The sequence below is a fragment of the Osmerus eperlanus genome, chromosome 26 (genome assembly GCF_963692335.1).
Source record: "Osmerus eperlanus chromosome 26, fOsmEpe2.1, whole genome shotgun sequence".
Classification (NCBI taxonomy): domain Eukaryota; kingdom Metazoa; phylum Chordata; class Actinopteri; order Osmeriformes; family Osmeridae; genus Osmerus; species Osmerus eperlanus.
This window is the reverse complement of record NC_085043.1, coordinates 8,692,853-8,698,852: the sequence shown is the minus strand read 5'-3', so window position 1 is coordinate 8,698,852 and position 6,000 is coordinate 8,692,853.

The window sequence follows — 6,000 nt, the reverse complement described above, 5'->3', positions numbered from 1 at the left end:
GGCAGACACAAATCTTTTAACATGATAAGACGGTTAGGTACTTATGTGGTGTGGTAGTTTTGCATTTACAACTAAATATATAAAGATTATAAAAATAATTAACTAAATGAAAAAAAAAAAAAACATCTTTGAAGTTAACGTTTTTTTTATTAAAATAAATATCTTTATAATACATGTTCTTATTGATTAATGAATAAGAAAAAAAAATAGTTTGTTGCTGTTTATGCAATTCACTATTCACTATTCCGAGTCTGACCAGACTGGGGAAAACTTATAAACATAAGTTTGCTAAAGACAGCTTGATCAAGCAAAACTCTGCTTCCTTCTACCCCCACACCCATCCCCGGGAGCCCCTTACCCCTCCCCACACCCACCCCCTCACACCCACCCTCACTCCCTATGCTCCCCTCCCCACCCCATCCCCATTGCCCCTGCTTGGCCTGCCTCTGTCAATACCGTTTCCTCAGAATGCTGGAGCCACTGACAGGTCTGATCTAGTCATTGTGCCTCTTAAAGTATCTCTCCACACTAATCAGAATGACTCTCTGTTAAATAAACCATGAAAAAAGCTTTTCCACTAACGGTGTGCTGAAGCGGAAGTCCTTCCAGCCTGTAATGCTAGAAGATTAATCAACAGATTGGATTCTGCCAAGCACCGAGCTTCCTTCCTGTTATGCACACCCCAAACCCACAAAACGAGTCAGTTCAGAGTCGAGCAGCATCGTGGCACAAATGCTTTTGTAAAGGTAACACATTTTCTCTCTCTCTTCCTGCAGTAGATGCAAAGGAGGCTGGAGGTGGGGGGGGGGGGGGGGGTTGGGAAGGGGGGGACTTTGGGGGGGGTGTGAGGGGGGCTTAGGGCTGAGAGAAACCTGCCAGGAGGAATCAGTGAGTGTTCCTGGCTTGCTCTGTCAGCAATGTTGCTTAATGGTAAATAGATGGTGGTGGTGGCACTGAGGCACTGATGACAGGAGAACGTAGTCTGATGGGGAGTTGGCACCCGTTGCCCCATGCCTCCACCTAACAGGGTGTGGCGGCACGCTCGCTGAGGCCTCCCCCACAAGCGATATGGCCCCACTCAGCAATGCAATGTAGCATTAAATCTTCATTTAGCGTCTGGTAACAGTGGGTTGGGACTGAACCCAGTTTCTGGACGTCGTAGAACTTTGCTGCCCCCAGCCACTGTGGCATGAATGTTTTGAGTCAGTGTCAATCTGTGGTCACCTGATTCACCTTACGTCAACTTTATTAAAGCTATATGGAATGCTAAGTAAAAAAACAACTTGTGTTTTTCCGCATCTACCATTCGTTAAGCATAAGGAGAGCGGATTAGGACGGATTTTCCCGAGACAAACCCAGCCTCGTCTTTCTCTGGTCACGAACACGTGAAAAAAGTATTGATTTATGGTCATCGCCCCTTTTTCACACAGAATGATGTAAAGACCTGTCAACTCCTATCACCTTCTCAGAGAACATGTCTCATCAATCCCTGTGGCCGTGCGGCCAGCGAACGTCAGGCACCACCACATATTTCACCTTCTCAGCCAAAGTGGGCCAGTAAGTGGGACAAGACAGAGGGACACAAGTGACACGTACGAAGGTGACAGCTTTTCACACCTGGGAATAATGCTTTTGATAGGCGTCCTGCTTGTTTTACCGCTGTAAGACGAACAGAGACCGAAAAATGTGCAATAATAGACACAATTAGCTCATAGCACGAGAAATAGACCCGGGGCCTTCACAAGCCAGGACGAATCCAAACTCTGACTTTGACTCCAGGGAGGTGACGGCACAGTCCATATACTCCACATAGGTCTTCTCTGCTTTGACACATCGAGGATACAATTATTGGACCCCAAGGCTGGGCCTGTCCTTACATGCATACAACCAGCCGGTTTGAGAAAAAGGCTAGGTACATCTTCTCCTCCAATTCTGGAACCGTCTGTCGACCTCACGCTACAGTGAATCCCGCACCGAAGAAAGTCGTCTTCGCTTCACATGACTGTTCTTGTTGTAAGAGATGATAGACGAACACAAATGATCAGCATTGCAAATACCCCATACGTACATTCTTTTTTTCTCCTGTGATGTCGCTTGTCTTTTGTCGTTTGTTGTCGCTCGAAAACACGTTGATCTAACACGTGCGTGCCACCTTCTGAAGCAGATCAGAGGTAACATCTGATTTGGTTGTCCAATCTATCCCGTCAGAGCGATATCTCCCTTGTGTTTTGTAAAAGGAATGCGGTACTTCAAGAGAGAAACCTCACTGATTCATGTGTGATTAACATTGGCAATGTGTGCGCCGCTATTTTGGGTGTGTTTCGCCTGACCACGTTGACACGCTTTCCCCGTGCCGAGCCGACCGTCTGACAGGATGATGCAGGATGCGGCGGAACACTTTGACGGAAGTTTTTGATCATCTTCTCGGCGGCGCATGGATACCGCCAAGACGCCGGCGCCGCCGCCGTGCCGGCGCCTGGCCACACCCGAGCAGGAAGCTGTCCCTCTGCTTCCTGTCTCCACAGCAGTCTTTGGTAGGGGGAGCCTGCGACGCTCCCTCTTGCTCTGCAGCGATAACCGCCGGTTCCTAAAAGAGAGAGACAGAAAGGAGGAGAAATCAATAAAAGCATGTATCTACAGTAATAAGGCAAGAGGGATTGAACTGGATCCTGCAGGGGAACACTGAGAGAAAATAGAGTTCCTCTCCCTGACATGGCAGGGATCCCCTGAACCATCATCCCCCCCACCCCCACTCCCACCTTCCTCTCGGCCTCCCCGGGTCGCCCAGCAGAGGCTAGGACGTGTTTGTGGCAGGTTGGGATTAAGAAGGCCCGATCCAGACTGCCGTTTCCCAAGGCCTCAGAAGCCCAATTGGCTAATTAAACAGTGGACGACGGTTGGCTTCTCTCTCCTCCCCGGCCCCTTGCCTTCAATTCCTGCAGTTTAATGTGTTTGGAGAGGGGGGGGCGAACCTGTGGGCAGATCGGGCAGGCTTCCAGCGCTGCTCTGAACGCAGGGCTGGGAGGAGGTGGTGGCTGGAGCGGGTTGGGAGGTGGGGAAGAGGATTGGGGGGGGGGAGGAGGGTAGGAGTTGAGGAGGTGGGGGCACCAGGGATGAGCCAGGTCAATATCCCTCACCCCCTCTGACAGCCAGAGTAAGACCTTCCTGATCCACAAGGCCAGTGGACGGAAAAAAAAAAAGGGAGGAGGAGGAGGAGGCCTGGCGTGGACGTCTTGTCAGCGGAGGAACTGCCGGCCGCAGCAGCCTCGGTTCCAGCAGCAGCACCAGCAGGGATGCAGGGGCAGGGGCATGGGTCCCTGTGGAGCAGGCATTAGGATGAAGGGGGCCCCAGTGTTGTTGACCTAGCCCCGGGGCGCGTGTGTCACCGGCGCGGCCATCAACGGCTGCCTGTCATCGCATTTGCACTTCAAAAGCATAAGGCGCTCGGAGCGAGGGAGGCTCGGAGGAGACGGGGAGAGTTCATTAGCTTACAGCAAACCAAACAACTGATGCCTAGATACCCTCTTGTAGGGAGGTATCGATGCTCTGAATTTGGGATTGTGGTGAACGTATCAAAACATGAAGGAGGATATCTATTGACAGCTTTTGTTATATAAAGTGATACTGTTTATGATACATGATAAGTTCCATGTTTGTTTATATGACTAGTTTCTTTTTTGGTCTGTTTGTTTTATATTACCGTCTTTATGGTTTTTGATTGTCTCAGAGTGATGGCCCTGAATAAAAGGTCAAATAAAATAAATTAAATGCTTTATTTATGACATTTCAGGTGAATAATAATAATAATGATGTGTCGTTTTCAAACCTGGTCAATAGCCGCATTCCAGTTAGTAGTCAGTGTTATGGGGCAAAATGGAGATTTTCTTGTCGATTCCATGTGATCGGGCATTCAGTTCCAGGGCTCATCTGGACCCTTTCGACTTCTCTTGCCCTTGTGCCTCGGGGTCTTCTCCGTTCCCTAGATTACAACCTTTTTCTTTTGAATAAATCATATTTCAAAAGAACGTTTGGCTTGATCCTGCATTCCTGAGTCGGCCGAGTGCATTAGCTGGAGTGTGGGAGACCGGCGCACGCTGGGAGAGGCTTTCGAACATTTCTGCTGTTTATGTACGGTGGTACCTACAGCTGACTCGTTTGTCTCTTTCATAGTCAGGCGCAAGCATGCAGAAAAATACAGTATACATATATCAGTCTGGGGATGTATATGAAATGTGTCTTGTGTTTGCTGTAGAAGGAAGCAGGAAGGTATTTTCTTGTGGTCATTTGTCTGATTGATACAGTAATGATCACGGCATGACGACACGTCGTCTAATTCAGTCTGTTAGTGTGGTGGAAGGAACAATAAGGTCCAGACATGGCGCACATGGACTGGATACAGCGCTTTGGATTAAGGGTCAGTGGCCCACCTCATGCTAGCTCATAAAATGTTCCCTATTAATATTTGAACACATCAATTGTTACCTCTGGCTAAGACGTCCTCCCTTGAAAAGTAAATTATCAGCGGGTGTAGTCACAAGGGATTGAGTGTCTGGCTTTCTGTGTGTGTGTGCATGTGTGTGTGTGTGTGAGTGCGAGTGTGTGCGTACTGTATCGTAGATATGTGTGTAACCCTGCCTGTGCGTACACGCGTGTGTTATTCTTTAAGTGTGCGGTCAATTCCATCTTTAAGTGTGCAGTCAATCCCATCCAACAATTCTCTTGTTTGGGGATTTCTGAAACTAAACAATGCCCAGGGCATATTGTATTCTCTGGAGAGCTGTTGGCCAAAGCAAGCAATAGCTCAACACAGATAGAGTGGAGGTGACATGGATTTACAGGTTCATTGTCAATAATGTCCATAGATTGTTGTTCCTGTTATACCTAGTGGACTGTACGAAGGGTGTTTTGATGAACAGGATTTGCACACTATTGTCGGAATGGATCACAAGCACATCTTTGGGGAATGGGTTGCGATGCTATTAAACTGGCAATAGAAACAGAAACACAATTGGCATCGTGGGATGGAATAGCTGAATTTGAAATGGCGTAGTGTCCTCGACTCTGACTGTTTGCAGGGCTGCTGTGGGTCAGGAATCAGAGACAAGACCTGTGGACAAGAAGGGCTCCAGTGGATTTACAGGCTCATCACTGCAGAGATGTTGCCCACTTGAGCGTGGAGGTTCTGGGGGTGACCACCCCCCTGCATCGCTGGCCATTCTGCTTCCTTAACAGGAAGTGGAAGATGTTGCATGGTTGTGTACACGCCAGCACACAGTAAACACGCAATCGTTGTCGGAAACAAACGCTCATATGCCCTCAACTGTTCGTTTGAACGCGCCCACACAAAACGCGAGTCCACGCTCGCTCTAAATGCCACCTGTCCATCACTGTAATGAGAAAACAGTGGCTCTGTTTTCACTAAGGAAAACAGCAATTTAGCACTGGTGGTGATGGTGGGTTCCCGTCACATCATATCACACATTACCGACTTTGGTTTGCAAAACCACCTCCACCGCCACCAGCAAGCCAATGCTCATGTCATCTTCACATCACAAATCGTAGCTCCCGACGCGAATCACTGCACAGATGCCAAAGTGCCAAAGGGCTCTGGCCACAGCAAGCATCAGACTTTAAAGTGATTTGAAACGAGAAGCAAAGGATGGCTGGATCTGCCTCGGAGCCTAACACAGACAGAGCTTCAATCTTCAATGGAATGGAAAAAAAGAGAGAAAGAATAAGACTAGTGAGGGAAGATTAAAAAAAATAGAAAAACTGTAGCGTGGCCAGCTCATCCATCATTTCTTTTAAAAGGTCAGGATTTTCAGAGGTGGAATTGGGAAGAGCACTGAATTGCAGATGCACTGAACAGCAGGGTATCTTACGCTGCCATGACCAGCTAAGGAGGGCTCCTTTAAAACACATCTGCCAGTAAACATTTTGGCTTGACTCTGGGTCATCTCTCCTGTCTGTGCGGGACTCGGCCAAGCATGAAGACCTGTG